The sequence below is a fragment of the Heloderma suspectum genome, chromosome 10 (genome assembly GCF_057233095.1).
Source record: "Heloderma suspectum isolate Gila_16-S chromosome 10, 16-S_ref, whole genome shotgun sequence".
Classification (NCBI taxonomy): domain Eukaryota; kingdom Metazoa; phylum Chordata; class Lepidosauria; order Squamata; family Helodermatidae; genus Heloderma; species Heloderma suspectum.
The window spans coordinates 14,420,849-14,439,777 of NC_139467.1; the positions used below are offsets into that span (position 1 = coordinate 14,420,849).

The 18,929-nt window shown below is 44.6% G+C and overlaps 1 long non-coding RNA gene across 1 annotated transcript; it reads left to right on the plus strand.

Annotated features, from left to right (window-relative positions):
• The first annotated feature begins 14,359 nt into the window (after nt 1–14,359).
• LOC146337760 (uncharacterized) lies at nt 14,360–18,125 on the plus strand. Its single transcript, XR_014785076.1, has 4 exons — nt 14,360–14,468; nt 16,192–16,299; nt 17,295–17,373; nt 18,054–18,125. It is a non-coding gene; the product is annotated as an uncharacterized LOC146337760 (long non-coding RNA).
• Nucleotides 18,126–18,929: the final 804 nt, after the last annotated feature.

Sequence of the window (18,929 nt, forward strand, 5' to 3'; positions counted from 1 at the left end):
AATGCAGGAATCCAAGTCAGAGCATCTCTGACAGAGGGATGCTCTCCCTCCTTCTCCTCCTCCTCCTCCTCCTCCTCCTTGACTTTTAACAACAATGAAACCAAACCGAAAATGTCCAGCTCATCTTTAGGCACTCGGCGAGAAGCAGCACTGGAAAGCCCCCAAGGGCTTTATCCTTTTGAATGCTTTATCCTTTTGCCCCCTTCGTTTGCAACGTGTGTCAGCAACCATTTTCCTTTTAAGGTTGGCTTGAACCTTGAGATTATGTTTCCAGATAAGAAATGAGGTTATGGTTAAGTCTTCTAGGAGGATTTTTAGAAAGCACAAGCAGCTGGGTAGGCTGTAAAGCACAGAATGGGACAAAAATAGAGCTTGCACACATACCTCAGCCACCTCTTCACAGGAAGCCCTGCACACTGAGGAAGTTCTACAATTATTCAGCAGGAAGCAGCACTGGAAATCCCCAACGGAGGGAGTCCTGGTTATGTCCGGGGGGGGGGGGGGCTTTTCAGAAAGCACAAACAGCCGGAGAGATTACAAGGACAGTAGAGAGTAAAAATGGTGAAAGAAAGAACACACATGAACCCCTCAGCCACCTCCTTTGTTGTTATTGTTGTTGTTGTTGTTGTTGTTGTTGTTGTTGTTGTTGTTGTTCAGTCGTTCAGTCCATGGGGTTTTCTTGGCAAGAATACTGGAGTGGGTTGCCATTTCCAGTGGACCACATTTTGTCAGAACTCTCCGCCATGACCTGTCCGTCTTGGGTGGCCCTGCACGGCATAGCTTATGGCTTCACTGAGTTACGCAAGCCCCTTCGCCACAACAAGGCAGTGATCCATGAAGGGGGCCACCTCCTTACAGTAAAGTAAACACTGATGCCTTGCAACCCGAGACTGCCTCTTTTGTGGGGAGCTGAAGAGCCTGCGAAAGGACAGGTGGGGTTTTGGCACAGGCAGCACTATTTTTTGCAGACCTGTATGTGTGAGTGTGAGTGAGTGCACGCGTGTGCTTTGGGGAGGATATCATGACCCAGGAAGATGAGACAAACAATCCAATCAAGGCCAATGGCACTCAGATAGCTATATCCCGAACCAAATTCAGGGATGCAATTCATGCTCTCTTCCCCTAGTAAATGATGAGGATGGTTCACTCATGAATTATCGCCAGTTAAGCACTACCGTCATAAATGGAATGATTTGCTTCCTTCCCTTAACTGCCCATACTGTGCTTGTCTCCCTTTCACTACAGTGGGTACAGTCCAAATCTTCAACCCGGGACAGCCTTCCCCAGCCTAGTGCCCTCCAGATATTTTGGACTATGACTCCCAGAATCCCTTACCATTGGCCCTGCTGGCTGAGATTGATGGGAGTTGAAGTCCAAAACTTCTGGAGGGCACCAGGTTGGGGCTGCTCTAAAATAATCCCATGTTGCTTTCCACATTTTCAGATAGCTGGTTTTACTATGACAAGTATGACAGGGGTGGAGTTCTCCTGGTTGAGGAGGGATCTCAACAGAACCATTTTATTCCTCTGTGGTAGGAAGACCCCAAGGGACTATGGGAAGAAGAATGCTTTATCCATTTGCCCCCTTTGTTTGCAACGTGTGTCAGCAACCATTTTCCTTTTAAGGTTGGCTTGAACCTTGAGATTATGTTTCCAGTTAAGAAATGAGGCTCCCTTGGATTTAAATCTACTTATTGACAGAGAGTAATAAATTACACATATATGTATATTTTTCCCTTTACCTTATAAACCAAGACATAGGTGAAATCTATAGGCTGCTTGGAGTTTTTCTTTATAATTCTTCAGCATAATAAATTTAAATTGTCTCTTCTCCATAGTCTGAGAAAAGGCTGTTGGTTCATTTAATCTCATTTTAAAGAACTAATAACATCTTTTTTAAAAAGAAAAAAAGGTGGGGGGGGGAGAATGGAAGCTTCCTGACCCTATTAACAGCAGAAGACCCATGGAGTATTCATCTTGAAATGTATTTCCCTCTGATTTAATCTTTTTTCCCCACCTTTTGAAAGCCTGCAAATTCCAATTCCCTGATATAAAGCTTTAGTTTTAGCATCAGAAGCGTGTGTCTGCTGGATTGGTCTCTCCCTTCTCAGGCTATATTTGGCTAGGCACCCTTTCACCTACCTGATGGGGGAAAGTGTGGGTATCACAGGCATGTTTGGGGGTCTCAGCAAACAGTAATGTGCCTGTGGGTGCCATGTTGCTGACCCCTGGTCTAGTTCTGTATTTTTTAGGTTTATCTTTCTGTGACCCTCCATGGTTTTTCCATCTTATCCTACCTTGGCTTCTTGGACAAACTGATGCTATAGCTGTGCTAGGAGGCTTTATGACATGGGCCACCAATTTCAGGAGGACTTGGGGGCGGGATTTTGACACCCAGACACCCTCCCATGGGCTGCAGCTCCCTCCACAGGTGCCAAAGGGGGGGTAGAAAATGGAAATAAATTGTATCCAGAGCTGCTACAGAGCTCCAAAAGGGTCAAAATTAGCTTTCAAATGGGGGGAAACTGGAGCCACATGCAGCCCACCTCTGCTTTATGATATGCCTTCGTACCTACATTGTTGTTAAATGCTAGCAATATGATGAATAGGCTGGTTAATTTCCAATATATCTTAAATCCATTTTTAAAAGCTTAATAGAATCTATTAAAAAATGCAACAGAAGGAATTTTTCACAAATCCCAAATGAGACAACGTACCACGACTTTGTAAGGACAGCATGTAAGGTGCTCTCCCGTGCAAGGCAGCCAGGATGTCTTTCCCTAATTGTTGAAGTGCAAATATGGCTCGCTTCCTCTCACAAACATGCCCTTATAAATCAGGGAAGGGCTCTATGTGAAAAACAAACTTATATGGAATTGTTTATTCTTTTAGTTCATATCTCTGATATTTTACACACGATGCAATGACTCCCTGCAGTGACACAATGTAATGTATCTGTTGTGATATCTGTTCTGATTTATACATTGCACTTCTAGTACTTGTAATTTGCAGAAAGTACTTCATCTTTATGTTGCTTGTCCTCTTACTAAATCTATAAGGTTGCAGAAAAGGGCAACAAAAATTATCAAAGGGATGGAGCATCTCCCATATGAGGGAAGGTTGCAGCAGCTGGGCTTGTTTAGCTTGGAAAAAGGAGGGTAAAGGGAGACATGATAGAGGTCTACAAAATGATTCATGGTGTGGAGAATGTGGATGGGGAAACATGTTTCTCCCTCTCTCAAAATACTAGAACCCAATGGGGTCTTCCATGAAGCTGATTGGTGGGAGATTCAAGACAGATAAAAGGAAAGACTTCTTCACAGAGCACATAATTAAACTATGGAATTCGCTACCACAGGATGTGGTGATGGCCACCAATTTGGGTGGCTTTAAAAGGGGTTTGGACAAATTCCTGGAGGAAAAGGCTATCAATGGCTACCAGTCTTGTTGGCTCTGTGCTACCTCCAGTGCCAGAGGCAGTGAGTCTATGTACACTAATTGTTGGGGAATATGGGCAAGAGAGTGCTGTTGCATTCACATCCTGCTTGTGAGATCATGATCAACAGCTCATTGGCCACAGTGTGAACAGAATGCTGGACTAGATGGATCCTTGGTCTGAGCTAGGGATGGGGGAGAACTTCTCCCCGAAACTTCGGGGGGCCGAGTGCTAACGCATTCAGTCCTCCGAAGGTTGTTCAGGGAGAAATTCTCTGCCCCTCCGCCCCCCGCCCCCCCCCCACGGGATGGGACTTACCTTTCACGAATGTCCCTCCCGGCGGTGGTTCGGCAGGTCTTCGTCAGGGGCGGGGGAGGCAGCCGGTCTTTTGACCGGCTGCCGACGACGACATTACAAGTAAAAAAAAAAAACCACGCCCCTGTGATAGGCTACGTAATGATTAACGTAGCCTATCACGGCTAGATTTGCAAAGTCAGCCGTGATAGGCTACGTTAATCGTCACGTAGCCTATCACGGGTGACTTAAAAAAAAAAAAAAGCGCGTACGGCTAATGGCGGCCCCCATAGGGAGCTGCCATTCGCGTTCCTTATTTGGTCCCTGTAGTCTACGTAAAGATTTAGCGTTGCCCTTATTTTCGCCGTAGTCTACGTAAAGATTTACGTAGACTACAGGGACCAAATAAGGAATGCAAATGGCGGCTCCCTATGGGGGCCGCCATTTGCGTACGCGCTTTTTTTTTTCTTTCAAAGTCACCCATGATAGGCTATGTGACGATTAACGTAGCCTATCACGGCTGACTTTGCAGATCTAGCCGTGATAGGCTACGTTAATCGTTACGTAGCCTATCACAGGGGTGTTTTTTTTTTCTTTTCTTTTGAAGTTCGCAGCCGGGGAGACGGGGCGCTTCTCCCCAGCCTGAATTTCGGCCGGGCAAGGCGGGAAGCCTCCCCCCCCCGGCCTGAACTTCAGGGGGAGCAGCAAAGCGCCTCCCCCCCACCGCGAAGCAAGCTGTGAGACCAGGTAAGTGACTTTCGTGCATCCCTAGTCTGAGCCAGTATGGCTCTTCTTATGATCTTATGTTCTTCTGGGAGTTATGGAGGCTGAGAGAAATGGATGAGTGCAGAAGAAAGAAGAGTCATTTTATCACCAGTACAGATCTTGGCTGCATCACTGAAAGGCACCTAGAAGAAGAAAGAGAAAAGGGTTAATATAGTATAAGGGGTGGGCTGATTTCTAAGTTATTTGCTAGGGACAGAGTAAATCCAACCTGAGTTGGTAATACAATGCCCCTCTAACCTAAATTTAAGATGAGGAGGCCCCTAGGGGCCCATACCTGCAACTTGCAGAAGTTGCATTCAGTGTCAGTGACTTGCCTTAGAAGCATGAATGAAGCAGGGGAGCAGAAAAGCCTGTCTTGCCACAGATTGACTTTAACTAGACTGTAACCTGTAGTGAGAAGTTTAGGGAAGAAGACCTCCAGGAGAGCTTGCATGGTGAAGAATGTATATAGTGGGGGAGGGAGGGGGGTAGTGTAAAAGTCTCTCTCTCTCTCTCTCTCTCTCTCTCTCTCCCCCCGATTAAGCACATTTTCTGGGCTGAACTACCTGCAAAGTCATTTAGAGAATAGGCATGCTTGGAAAAAAGTGTGTGTTTTAAAACAACAGCCACAGTCTTTAAAATGGGAAGTACTGGAGGTTTGTGAAATGACAGGTCATATTTGAGGTGGTACAGTGGAAGAGGTACAGCCTTGCTCATGTTCATTGCACTGTAATAGTAACAGTAACAGTTGTTGTTGTTGTAGGCCAATATATGCAAGATTACAGGGGAAAAAAATGGGCCATATATATGGAGATGGCTTCATAAAACATCAGAAATGGAAACTGCCAGTTTTGCTTGGAAGATGCTTTTCAGTGAGATGCAGACTTGCAAGCATTACTACTTACTGTAGCACTTGCACATGAAATGCAAATCGCTTCACTTCCATCTGAGTCCAAATTCAGCGCACTCCAATCCATTAATGGAGCAATCACATTTATTTTATCATTTTATCTATCCCAATGTTCCCCCACAGGCCTAGGAGCACATGCAATTCTGCCAAATTTTGAATGGAGGCAAAACTTTTCTTTTGCCAGTATCTGGCCAATTACATAGATGGAGAGTAATAGCCAATTACATAGATTACGCATTCACTCACCCCACACACACACACACACACACCACGCACACCAAGACAGGATTTGGGTTTCTTCTTTTTTAAAAAAAAAAAGTTTTCATTCAGTGTAACAAAGAACACAACACATCTCTGGAAGGCCAAACAATCTTCTCTATAGTCAGGGGTGGGGAACAAATATTTATTAATCTCTGTACCGCCCAATAGCCAAAGCTTTCTTTGGCTATTTGGGGGGTGGGGGATTTTATTTTTGCAAGTGCATGTTTGCACAAGTGTGCATTTTCAAATGTGAACTCCTGAGAATTACACTTCTGCTCATGTTTTTGTTTGGGGTTGTGCATGGGACATGTTCACATGATTTGTGAACAGGAACAAAATGCTCATACAGCCCTCCTATAGTGTCAACAGAATTCAGGGATGCAATGAAACTGACAAGGATATTAACAAGAGGGGAATGCGCCTCTGCGGGGCCATATAGTAGGGCCATGCACTGCTTCAGCACGAAGCTCGCGCTCCGAGACAAAGTGGGCTGCTTCAGCCTGCTTTGAGCTGCCTCCAAGCTGAGGCGGGAGAAGCACAAAGTGGCATGAAGAGGGTCAGGCCACTCCGAAATGCTTCGGTGTGTTTCGGCGCAATCCAGAAGCTGCACCGCTGCCCATTACCAGCTCCTTACCTGGGGCCTCTGGATGCGTGCCAGCAGCTGTCTTGTTGTTCTGGAGGGGAGGAGCCATTTATAAAATGCAGGATCTATTTCCCGAAATAGAGGGAGTCATCATTTTAAAAATGGCTCCCCTCCCCGCCACCCGGAAGAACAAGACAGCTGCTGGCACACGTCTGGAAAGGCCAGGGGCTGCTGGTGGTGGCTCCCCTGGCAGCGGTGGTGGCAGGTCCCCAAGCGGCAATGGCAGTGGCTCCCCCACAGGTGGCAGCTCCAGAGGTGGCAGCAGCTTTCCCACTGGCAGCGGCAGCTACCCCAGCAGCAGCTCTCCCTGCCCAGAAAGAGATGGCTGGCAGCATAAGGGCCCAGGTAAGGAGCTGGGGGGTGCATCAGGGGGGTGAAGTGGGATTCGAATGTCCGAATCCTGCTCTGACTCCATAGGCTGAAGCAGGTTCAGGTCCACCTGAATCAGCCCAAAGTGAATCAGGCCCACCTCAGAAGTGCCGAAGCAGCCCCCGAGGCAGATCAGGGGTCCATGCACAGCCCTACTGTATAGTAGACCTGTAACTGTGCATGCTTGCACAAGACTGTTGATTAAAAAAATATTTTAAGAACTTATGACTCCATTTGCACAAATTTAAAGACCCGAGGGGAAAAAACCCAATTTGCGCAAATTACTGCCATTGAAAAAACAAAACAGCATCCATGTATTGGATCGACTCACTACCGATCAAGTCAGCACCATGGGGGTGGGGGGAGAACAAAATCCTCAGAGAGGAACTAGAAAAGTGTGTGGAGTTTTCACTCCCAAAATGGAATTATCAGACATCCCTAATTGGGAGAAATTCACATTAAATATCATGTGGTCTTTGGCAAAGGTTGAGACAACCCCACCTTAAGGAGAGATGGGCAGATAAGCAATGTTCAAGGTTGTCAAGTTTCTCCCAACATCAGCTCACTGCTCCTCTCTCCTCAATTTGTGCTTACATTTGCGATCGCTCTTACATTTTGCGTGAATGGGAAAAACCGAGCAAACAGCCTTCACCTGTGAAAGTTTTATAATTTCCAATCATTGGTTTCAATTGGAGGAAAATTATCTATGTGAGCTAGGGATGTAAAGGCTTAAGACTGGAAATATGAGAAGCTGAAAGAAACCAGAAATACATAGGTTTGTCCATCCCTACTTATGAGTGAAATATGCCAGAGTGACACAGATAGGCTAAAATATATTGATTTCGCCATCTCTAGTATGATGGTAGGACTTAACACAGATTTTTAAGGGATGCAAGTAGGTTTCTTTTCAGTACAAGCCAGATAGGATATCCTTCCCCAACTGCTGAAGTTCAGGTATGGCTCAATTTCTCTCACAAACCCACTCTTAACTATCAGGCAAGGGTTCTGTATGTCATGGAAATTTATGCAGATTTGCTGATTATATCATATATTTCTTATCTATTGCTCACCTGTCATTATACAATTTAATGAGACTCTGTGGATAAGCAATAGCTCAACATACCAAACTGAGAGCACTTGTGATATCTGTTCTGATGAAATTACTTCATCTTTATATTGCTTTCCCTCTCACCAAATTTGTAAGGCTGAAGGCTGTGGATGGTGATAGAAAATGAACTTTGATGAGGGCAGAAGAAAGAAGCACAGTCCAAGGGTGGAGAGAACTAGGGTGGTGCGTGTATGTGTGTGTGTATATATATATATATATATATATGCTTGAAGCCAAACTGTTATTAAGCTCTACTTTCCATCAGTAAATTCACAACTCTCCCAAAGATTAAAACAGAAAAAACAACAATATAGAACATGCAATGTTTGTTTAAAAGCAACATGTATATGTTTATTATCAGACCTATTTTACCCAGAATGCATAACTCACTGTGAGGAAAAACCCCTCACAGAGAGCAAGGTACTGAAGGGGAGTCAGCTGGTGGCCAGATGGCCTGGAGTGTGCCCAGCCCCAACACAGCGGGAAAGGGAAAAGTTGATAAGGAGGAGGAGGGGGCAAGTGGACAGGCAGGAGTGGTGGTGGCAACAGCAGCAGTGCTGTTGCCAGGAGTTAGGAGGTGGTTAGGAGGGAAGTAGATGTGGTGTTGGCTGCCAGGGAGGCAGAAAAAGATGGGGTGGTGGTGATGGTGATGGCAAAGGTGGCAGGGGGGAAGGGAAAAGAGAAGGAGGCATTTTGTCTGCCTGTGGGGAGGCTAAAATATTACCTTGCTTAGGGCACCAAAATACTGTGAGACCATTCTGAATGGAGCTCCCCTTGGGCCCTGATGGCTTTATCTCATCTAAGGTTGTCCAGTCAGGGTGAAATGGAGCAGGCAGTTGCCTCCAGAACAGACCTTAAAGTGTGCAGGCAAACAAAGTAATGGATGAGTTGATTGACTCATCCAGTGCTGAGAACCAGGGTGGAATCGCCCCAGTGACATAGACAGCAGGAGGCCCTCCTAGTGTTTTCCTTAAGTTTGCAGGAGCCCTGCACCAGCAGGATTAAGTTAAATATGGTTAATAAGTAAGAATGTGTGAATCAGCTCAACAAAGTTCTCCAAATTCCCTCTCAAAGCTAGGGATGTCAGAGAATTCTGCCATGGATCTCGGTGAGGCCAAATGCCAGTGCATTAGGCCCCCCGAAATCCGTGGCAGAACGAAGCCCCCCGCCCCCCACCCCATGAAAGGCACGCGAAATGGAGCACTTACCTGCTGCCGTTCGCGCTGCTTTGCGAATGGCAGCCACGTCTGCAGCCACCATTTGCTTCCTCATTATAGCCGTGATAGGCTACGTAAATACTTACGTAGCCTATCACAGCTAACACAGGGACGCCATTTGCGTCCCTGCAGGGGCTGTGATAGACTATGTAAGTATTTACGTAGGCTATCACAGCAAAAAAATAAAACAACAACAACAAACCCAAATGGTGGCAGCTACGGTGGTCGCCATTTGCGTTCCCTATTTTTTTGCCGTTTTAACCTACGTAAATATTTACGTAGGCTAAAATGGCCAAAAAAAAAAAAAGGAATGCAAATGGCGGCCGCCATAGCCACCGCCATTTGCGTTCGCTGTTTTTTGTGGGTTTTTTTCTGTGATAGGCTACGTAAATATTTACATAGCCTATTACAGCAAAATACAGGGACGCAAATGACAGTGGCTACGGCAGCCGCCATTTGCGTCCCTGCAGGCTGCCCAGCAGCCGGATGTCTGGCTGCAGGCGGCCCCAGCTGGCAGCTCCGCGGAGCCAGCTGCAGAGAATTTCGGGGGGAGGGATGGAGCGCCTCCCCCCCACCGCGAAGGTCACCCTTCAAAAAGGTAAGTGACTTTCATACATCCCTGCTCAAAGCTCATTCCAACTAGAGTACACATCAACTGTGAACTTTTTTTTCTACATGAAAATCTGTGCAAATTTTCACACACATTTTTTTTAAGATCTACACACCAATTGTGCACATCTTTGAAATGTACACATTTTCCTCCCATTGATTAAAGAGTACTTGTGTACATTTTTCAAAAGTACAGATTTTTTCATGAGCATTTTTCAAATGTACGCGTGCTGTCAAACACATTTGGCGGGGTCCGCAGATCATATTGCAAGCTCAAAAATATATGAACTTTGACCATATATTGAGTATGACTCCATGTTCAGTCTGGAAGGTGCAAACTGGGTAAATCCTGATCAAAAATAACACAGAATAAATTTATCATACATCCGTAACGAATAAGTTGCTGTTGCTTGCAAATCCTTGCAAATTAAAGAAAGGTGTGGACCTTAAACCCGTATGCTGTCTCATGTCTTTGTTCTGGGATGTGGTAGCAGTTCCAGTTTGAGTAATGCACGAAAAATGTATTATTGCATACAAATAAAACTTTATGATCCCTTGTATGACATAACCAGTTCAGGTGTGCAGAAGACTGGAGGAACTGAAATCTAGCTCCTGGTTCAGCAAAAGTCCTTACAATGTTGCAAGAATGCATGAGTAGAAAAGTGTTCCAGCCACAGCACCTCTGCCATTGCTCTTGTCACCCTGTATGTGGGGAGGGCAACTCTCTGAAGTGGAGATCCATGGGGACTCTCCATGCAATTAAAAACTGATTTTTCATGGTTCTGAATGTGTGGAGAGCCTCCATGGATAGAGGTGGCTCTCTGCTTCAGAAAGTCACCCTCCACACATGAAGGGCAACAGATGAGATGATGGAGAGGGGTGGGGCTGGAGCACTCCTCTCTTCATGTGCTCTCTCAGCATAGTAAGAAGAACGTCCAGAGAGGGCTTACGAGTGAAGTGAAACTCCCTAGGGATGTGTGGTTAGTTGCCACAAGGTACACAAGGTCACATTTATTGATTTAGGCATTTACAAACCAATTAAAATACATCACCAAAGCAGGTAATAGACTTTTTTTAAACAACAACGGAAATTTCACAAAGTTCCTCCCTTGGAATGCAGGGAGGATGCCCATCTGTTTCATTCCACATGAGATTATTCCTCGAGAGGAGGGTGGACGAATCTGACATCTCTCCATTTCTCATTGTGTGTTCATTCCACCTCGTTCCACTTCAGTTTGTGACTTTACAGGGGGGGAACCCCACCCACAAATGTGCATAACAAAAGGTAAGGAAGCTCCGGGGGATGGACTCCATGGCCTTGTAGGCCCCTTCCAACCCTACTATTCTATACTATTCTATGATTCAGCCCCCTCTTCTCCACTTTCTAGCTGAGGCACTCCTCAAGACAGATTATTTCCTCCCCACCACCGCCCCAAGACTTGAACACAATTTCTAGGGATGGATAGACTCACCTCCATCGGTCCTCACCAGGCGCTCACCAAACTGCCACCACTGCCCGCCCCTGCTTGCCCTGCTGTGCAAGCCACTAAACAGCCAGACAAGTGACTCACACCTGTAATGTTGCATAAATGGCCACTTTATGGCTGCCATTTATTTATTTATTTTTATGTATGTATTTAGTTGTATACCACCCAGCAGCCAAAGCTCTCTGGGTGGTTCACAAAAATTAAAACTACAAAGCGCAGCATAAAACAATATAAAATATGAAAGCTTAAAACTACAATATAACACTACAACCAGAATAAAACCAAGCAGCAATGCAGAGATTTAAAAACCGATTTAAAACACCAAAGCTAAAAGACTAGGAAGCTCAAATGCTAAAATATTGGGAGAATAAAAAGATCTTCACCTGGCACCAGAAAGAGTACAACGTAGGTGCCAGACAAACCTCTCTAGGGAGCTCATTCCACAACCAGGGTGCCACAGCAGAAAAGGCCCTTTTCCCGGTAGCCACCCGCCTCACTTCCTTTGGCAGAGGCTCACAGAGAAGGACAGCTGAGGATGATCTTTGGGTCTGGGCAGGCACATATGGGGGGAAGTAATCCTTCAGATAACCTAGCCCCAAGCCGTTAAGGGCTTTGCATGTTAATTAGGGATGATGCGGGCACCCAATTCAGTCTGGGAATCTGGCAGAACCACCCCTGCTTGCAACCCCCAGCCCCACTTGCCAAACCCCTGTCCCTGCTCGCCCCTTGCCTGCGCTCAGCAAATGGCCTGCACTCACCCTGGTGGCTTCGTCATGCTTCGTGGTGGCCACTTTGGGGGAAATAAAATGGCGAGCGCAAAAATGTGCATATTTCCGCACATGCAAAAATGCACATTTTTGTGAATGCACATATTCTCGTGCATTTTTGCACACACACATATATGCACCTTCACAAAAATGAGCATTTCACACATGAGAATATGCATATTCGCAAAATGCGCATTTTTGCGTGTACAAAGACATGTGCATTTTTGTGGTCACCATTTTATTTTTATTTTTTAAAAAATGGCAACTGCAGAGCTCGATGAGGCTGCTGGGGTGAGTGTGGGCTGCTCGCTCAGCATGGGAGGAGATTGAATGTGGTCCAGGGACTGGAGAGCAGGGGCAGGGGGTGAGTTCACACATCCCTAATGTTAATACCAGCACTTTGAATCAGGCCTGGAAGTGGACTGGCAGCCAGTGTAGCTGGAAAAGTACTGGCGTAATGTGATCTCGCTGGCCAATCCCTGTTAACAGTCTTGCTGCTCTATTTTGGACTAGCTGAAGTTTCCGGACCATTTTCAAAGGCAGTCCCATGTATAATGCATTGCAGTCGTCTAGATGAGAGGTTATAAGATCATGGATAACTGTAGCTAGGCTATCTCTGTCTAGACAAGGGTGTAGTTAGGGATGTTGGAGAAATCCTCCATGGACCCCAATGAGTCTGCGAAAGATTGGATCCCTTACCTGCACCTCCAGGAGGAATCCTTTCTGGCCAGATCCTCCCCGCCAGTTAGCTCCGGAGCGGACTGACTGAGGACACAAATGGCTTCCCGGATGCCATTTGCGTCCGTAAAGGCCTTAGTTTAAGGTAAATACAGCCGTAAATGGCTGCATTTACCTTAAACTAAGGCCATTATGGCCGCAAATGGCATCCGGGACACCATTTGCGGCCGTGCTTTTGATTAACGTGATAGGCTACGCAAATATTTGCATAGCCTATCACATAAAAGTGGGGACGTCTCTTAGCCATATATGGCTGCATTCACCTTAAACTTCAGAGCTGGCCGGCAGCTCCGCGGAATCACCATGGAGCAGAGCTGGCCGGCAAGGATTCTGAGGGGAGGGACAGATCGCCTCCCCCCAAGGGAGGATTCCCCAATGGAGCAGCAGGTAGGGAAACCGCCCATCCCTAGGTGTAGTCGGTATACCAGCCTAAGCTGATAAAAAAGTGCTTCATGCCACTGAGTTCAACTGTGTCTCAAGTGACTCATTTATGCAACCTTACTTTTACAGAGAAACCTGAGCTGCCATTTTTAGGCAAAATGGCAGCTCACTAGGGGGCGGGCAGCCCCACAGCATTCGCCAGGCACTCACTGAACTGTCCAGGGGCTTGCACAGTGAGCAGGAGCAGGTGGTGGCAGCAGCTTGGTGAGCACCCAGTGACCATGGATGGAGGGGAGTCCAGCTGCCCCTACTTGAAATCCCAGAAACCCCAGTGAGTATTCCTGATGATCAGGAGTGCTGGGAACTGAAATCCAAAACATCTGGAGATCTACTTTCTGCCCAAAGGTATCAACTTTCATTTTTAAAAAATGAAAAGAAAATATGTTTAAACATTTGTTTAAAATTGCATATGTTGAAAGAAAACATTTATATATACATATAAATATATACATATACATATACATATATATATATATATATATATATATAATTTGGAAGGGACTCATGAGTTAATATCTGTGGATGTGACATGTGAAAATCTGATTTCAGTCTTGTAATTTTGGACAGTGACTGGTTATCTAAAGAGATGCAGGAACTACTGTTGGTACAAGATGTAATATGGGAGTTACATAGAGGAAGTTTGCATAGCTGAACTGGTGAAGGTGGGGTCTTGTAATGCCTGAAGTCCAAAGAACAATAACAAAATGCTGAAACAACACAGAGATCACAAGTTTGTGTTATACCAAGAGAAAAGTAAAGAAGCTGTAGCCCAACAGAATAGCATGGGTTTGGCATGACTAATGACTTAGATCTCAGGTTTCAACAGCAGATGTGGTGTCCCATTAGAAAACTCAGTAGGATCCCACCTTCCACAGAGTCATCTGAGTGGGCACAGTGTTAGACAATAAAGCCCTACTCAGCTAATTGTGGTTCATTTCGCTGAACCTCTTCATTTCATCCAGCCATAACTCATTCATGTTCATTGGACTGACTATAGTACCTATTGGCTACTGTCCCAATGGGCATTGCCTATTCACCAACTCCCAAGGAGGGTTAGCTTCAGGGCTGTTCTAGATGGTAAAGAAAGTACCGCATTCCAAAATCAGAGCAAACTTATAGATTTTTTGCATAAAGATTACCTCATAGCTAATAATATCTCTACTGTCCCATAACTTAGGGCTCACAGTCTTCTTAAAAAATATTCCCCCAAAATGAAAAGATATGCAGAAGGTTTAAACATACACATTTGGGGCTAGATAAAATTAATTTGAAATGACAACTCCTTACTCAACATTTGCTAATTAAACCTAAGTGTATACATTATTTTGTACAAAGTGTGAAGGGAGGAAGAGGGATGCCCTAGCTCCCAGCAATCTATGCAGGAACAACAAAAGGAAGCTTGGGCCAAATACCAACCTAGCAAGGTAGGCTGCCACCACCCTTTATGGCAAGCTCAGCCTGAGCCAGGGGACTCTCAGAGTTTTCAGGCCACCACTAAGGCTTATTAAATAGGGGGCCAAATTAGCACCCTCTGTTTCTACTAAGGCTTAGGCCTGAAACCTTAAGCCAACCATTAACCAAGAGGAAGACTCTGGATTTAGTACCAAGGCAATTTAGAATGAATAACAGAGAACCAGGTATAAGGGGAAGTAAGTGTATTGGGAAAGAGAAACAAAAGGCACGCAAACAAAATCCGGAGATTGGAAGCAAAACTTTAAGGAAGAAAATAACAAAGCTATCTAAACTTGTCTGTAAGAACCAAAACACAAGTCTTCAAATAGAACAAAGCCCAGACAGAAATGCTTTAAGTCCAGAGCCAAGGCAAAGTGAAGATGAAGACAAAGATGAAGACCATGGACAGCTATAACCTCCCTGATTATATGCTCAAGCCCTTGCCATGCTACGGTGATTGCTGTTAGCCAATCACAGGCTCGCTGAAACAGTTTTCCCAAGCGTCCAGTGCGTGTGTGTTGGGGGGGGGGAGAGTTCCCACAGAAATGCAGCTGAGATCACTCAGTCCAATTAACTAAGCCCTTATATGACCTTAGGGCTAGAAACATCCCAAGATATCACATACACAGGTGGTTTCCCACTACGTGCAGCTTCAGCCTTGCGAAATAGAAACTTACAAACAGCTCTTGACACCAGGCCAAAGAGCTTTTACCTTGGCCAGATTCAATGTGTTATACTCTCACATGTTTGGGGGAAGAGATGTGGTGTTCCCCTGTCCTTAAGGGTCTGTCCTTGTTATAATAACCAGGAAGTGGAATCTGTGGAACATGTTCTTCTGTTCTATAATTTAATTTTTACAGTGTGGAGCTTGTCAGCAAATGATTGCCCTTTTACTGGCCACACTACCAGGAACATGAGTTCAATTTTATGTTAGATTCTCGCTAACAGAAAAAAAAAAATCCAATGGGTGCTGTTAGCAGTTAGTGCTGTTAGTGGCCATATTTTTATCAGTGACAGTGAGAACAAGGAAGCAGTTAACTATCTGATTCTGCAAGGATGTTTGGGGAGGATTGCTCCAGATCATTTGCTGTTTTGAATATGCGTATATCCAAATGAAAAGTAAGTATGCCAGTATGCTTTGCCCAGTATTTAAGATGACTGTGTCTTGTCTGCTTATATTTCTGGTCTGTTGACCAGAAAATAAGTAGATGAATATATCAAGCTTTTTGCTCTTTACCAGAAATAAATACATGACATATCAAGCTTTTTTGTGTGAGTTTTTATATCAAGCTCACAATATTTTTTTTCACCATTAATTGATAATTGACGTACTCTTTCGACCTTGGATAATACAGCCCCACAACTCTCTATAACTGAAATAAATCTTTGCAACAAGCGATTGGGCTTTAACTCTCTTTAGGTACCACACAGATAACCTTGCCAGTTAGTTTGCATAAGTTACCATGTTTAATACGATCACTACATTTTACCTATTTACATTTTTAAATGGTTAATTATGTATAATTAGGCATTTCCAGTTGCTTCACTTGACTTCAGTTAAAAAAAAAAGGCATCTTATATTGTTTTGAGGGAGACGTGTTAATAATTTCCCAGTAGCCTTCCTGGCAAATCCAGTCAAACTAAATCAGCTATTTTCCTAAACTTCTTGATGTTTCTCCGTTCATGTTTTCACAGGGCAGGTCATGGAAGCCTGAGTTCTGGGACTGGTTCCTGCTGAGTTCCATGGTTGCCAAGGATGCTGCTGATAAAGATCTCCCTTTCATCTCTTTGGTTGAAACCGCTGTATGTGGTCAGGAGGCCAGCCCATAAGTCAATCTAGCTACATTAATAGGCCTACATTTCAGCTTTGAAAGTGGATCCTGGAACACAAAGAACTCCCTGATCTTAGGAATAAGTGGGTAGTTGAAGTCAGTGTTGGCCTCCTGATCCTTGGCCTGCTAATGTGTATGTTGTAAACCTGGAGAGTTGCTGAAACATGCAGAATGTCATATTGGAGGCAAAATGCTTCATTTACATGTGACCCGAGTTTATAGGGCTTATTGCTGAAATAAACAGTGTTCATTTTCACTTGACAGTGTTTGGCTACAACCAGCTGCCATCTCAGGAACAAAAGTAGTCTGATAATAATAATTCCAGGGAATGGGGAGAGATTTCAGCATTCTAAGTAGCTCTGTCGCCTTCTCCATACCTAGCCAAACCAGAATGAATCATGGGAAATACTGCAATACTGTAAAATATGCAACTGCGATGGACAGACCTACCCCCAACCGGTTTCAGCAGGTGCCCACTGAAACTGCCCCCGTTCGAGCCGTCCCCCAGACCCACACTCAAGCCCCCCTCCTAAGCTCGCCGAGCCACCTACACTCACCCAGGATCCTGTCCATGAGCACCCGCCATTTTCCCGAGCTCGTTTTTATGAAAAAGGAGGTCTTTAAAAATGCATGTATTTAAATATGTGAAAATTCAGGCTGGGAAACATCAATATATCCAATATTAGAGGCATAAATGGGCCATATATGCCTCTGATATTGCATAGATCAGCCTTTCCCAGCCCAGATTTGCACATATTTAAATATGCACATTTTTAAAGACCTTCTTTTTCCATAAAAACAAGCTTGGGAAAATGGTGGGCACCATCTGGGAAGAGGTGAGCAGGGGCGAGTGAGGCCCGAGGCTTGACGGGCATGGTCCAGGGGCACAGGTGAGGGGGCGCCCGGCAGGCTCCCAGACCGGTCGGGTGCCTGTACCATCCCTAAGTGCATTATGTTTTTTTAAAGTTACAGAATTTGGGCTTCCTGGGTGCAGAATCTTCTTCTTCTTCTTCTTCATCATCATCATCATCATCATGTATACAGAGTAAGTGGATGCGGATTGGATTTGGACAAATCACAAGTTGAAGTGGATCACTTTGGAGGGATTCCGCACACCTATAAGGCAAAACGCGATTCCCTCCGAAGCACTCAGAACTGAAGCTGGGCTTCACCAAAGTTTTGTGAGAGCTTTCGTGCCCCAGAGGGCTATGGAAATGCAGACACTACATCCTTCAAAAAGAAAAATAAGAAAAAGGAAAAGCTAATTTAGTTTCGCTTTTCCATATATGGAGAACACCAGGGTGGGGTGAGGGAGTGGAGGTGGGCAAGAGGACTTGTGTCACTAACAGGTCTGCCTGAGCTCTTGAGTCACAGTGCATTGAGGGAGGGATGCTGAGTGTAATATAATCCATTGCTGTACACTGTTCCTTGCTCCTTGTTAGTTTCTCATCTGAGCAGCATCATATTGAAGATATTTGGAGTGTGAAAGAATAGTTGTTTGTGCTGTGGCTTCCTAATGTCTTTACCCATCAATCCTCATTCTTAACCCCATTCTTCTTACTCTAGCTTCCTGGTCCTAAACCATTAATTCTTGTCCATGCCATATCCATCCCATTCACACATTTCATTCAGACTTCTGATCCTTACATTTTCTTTATTCTTCCTGTTATTTGTTTCTGTTTGCCTAGTCTGTCTGCCTTTTCTTTTCTTTTTTTTGGTTGTTAGAACCAACAGTGAAATCCCATGGATGTCTACTCAGATCTAAATCCCACAGAGTTCAGTGAGACGTGCATCCAGGTAAGTGTAGCATTGAAACCTTAGTTGTGTCACCTCCCTTCCCTGTAACTTCCCCCACCCCACCCAAATTTGGCCCTAGACCTATAGTTAGGTTTTATTTTGCATCAAGTTATGTTTCTCTTTTCTTCTATTAGTACTGCGAGAGGGTCAGCAATTTATTTATTAGATTACATCTTAATATGATATCTTTTGACTATTTTTTCAATGTTCTGTCTCACTGAGTATTTTTTTGTGGCTAAGGTTTTCTTTGTGCTGTGTGGGTCTTAGCAGAAGTAACTCATGGTGAATGTGTGGTGTGTGAATTTTGTTTCACACACCCACATTGTTATGAGTGACCTATTTTGCACACAGAACCACTCGGGTACAGATTTCATTTGGAGAGAGAAAGAGAGAGAGGGAGGGAGAGAGGGAGAGGTGGTGGTGGTGGTGAAGTTTTGTAGAACAATATTATTTTTGATTCCAGTCCAAAATAAACATCTCTCATCAGCCTTATTCCAACCAGTCATTTTCCAAAATTATCCCTTAATTATTTTTCCTTCAAACAACTAACCCATCTTGATCCTTCCTCTAGCAGTTAATATTTTTCTTTGGTTTTCTCTCTTGTTTGTTAGCATCCCACATCTTGTAAAACTTAGCAGGCAGTGTCACATCCGCCCACCCATTTCTATCAGAGAGGTTATATTTTGAATAAGCTTGAGTCCTGTCTTCTCTTTTCTTTTACCAGTAGCGTCTGAGTGTCAGCAATTTATGTATTACAGACTTCACCGCTCTGTCTCTCTTAGGGATGTTGGAGAATTCCACCAC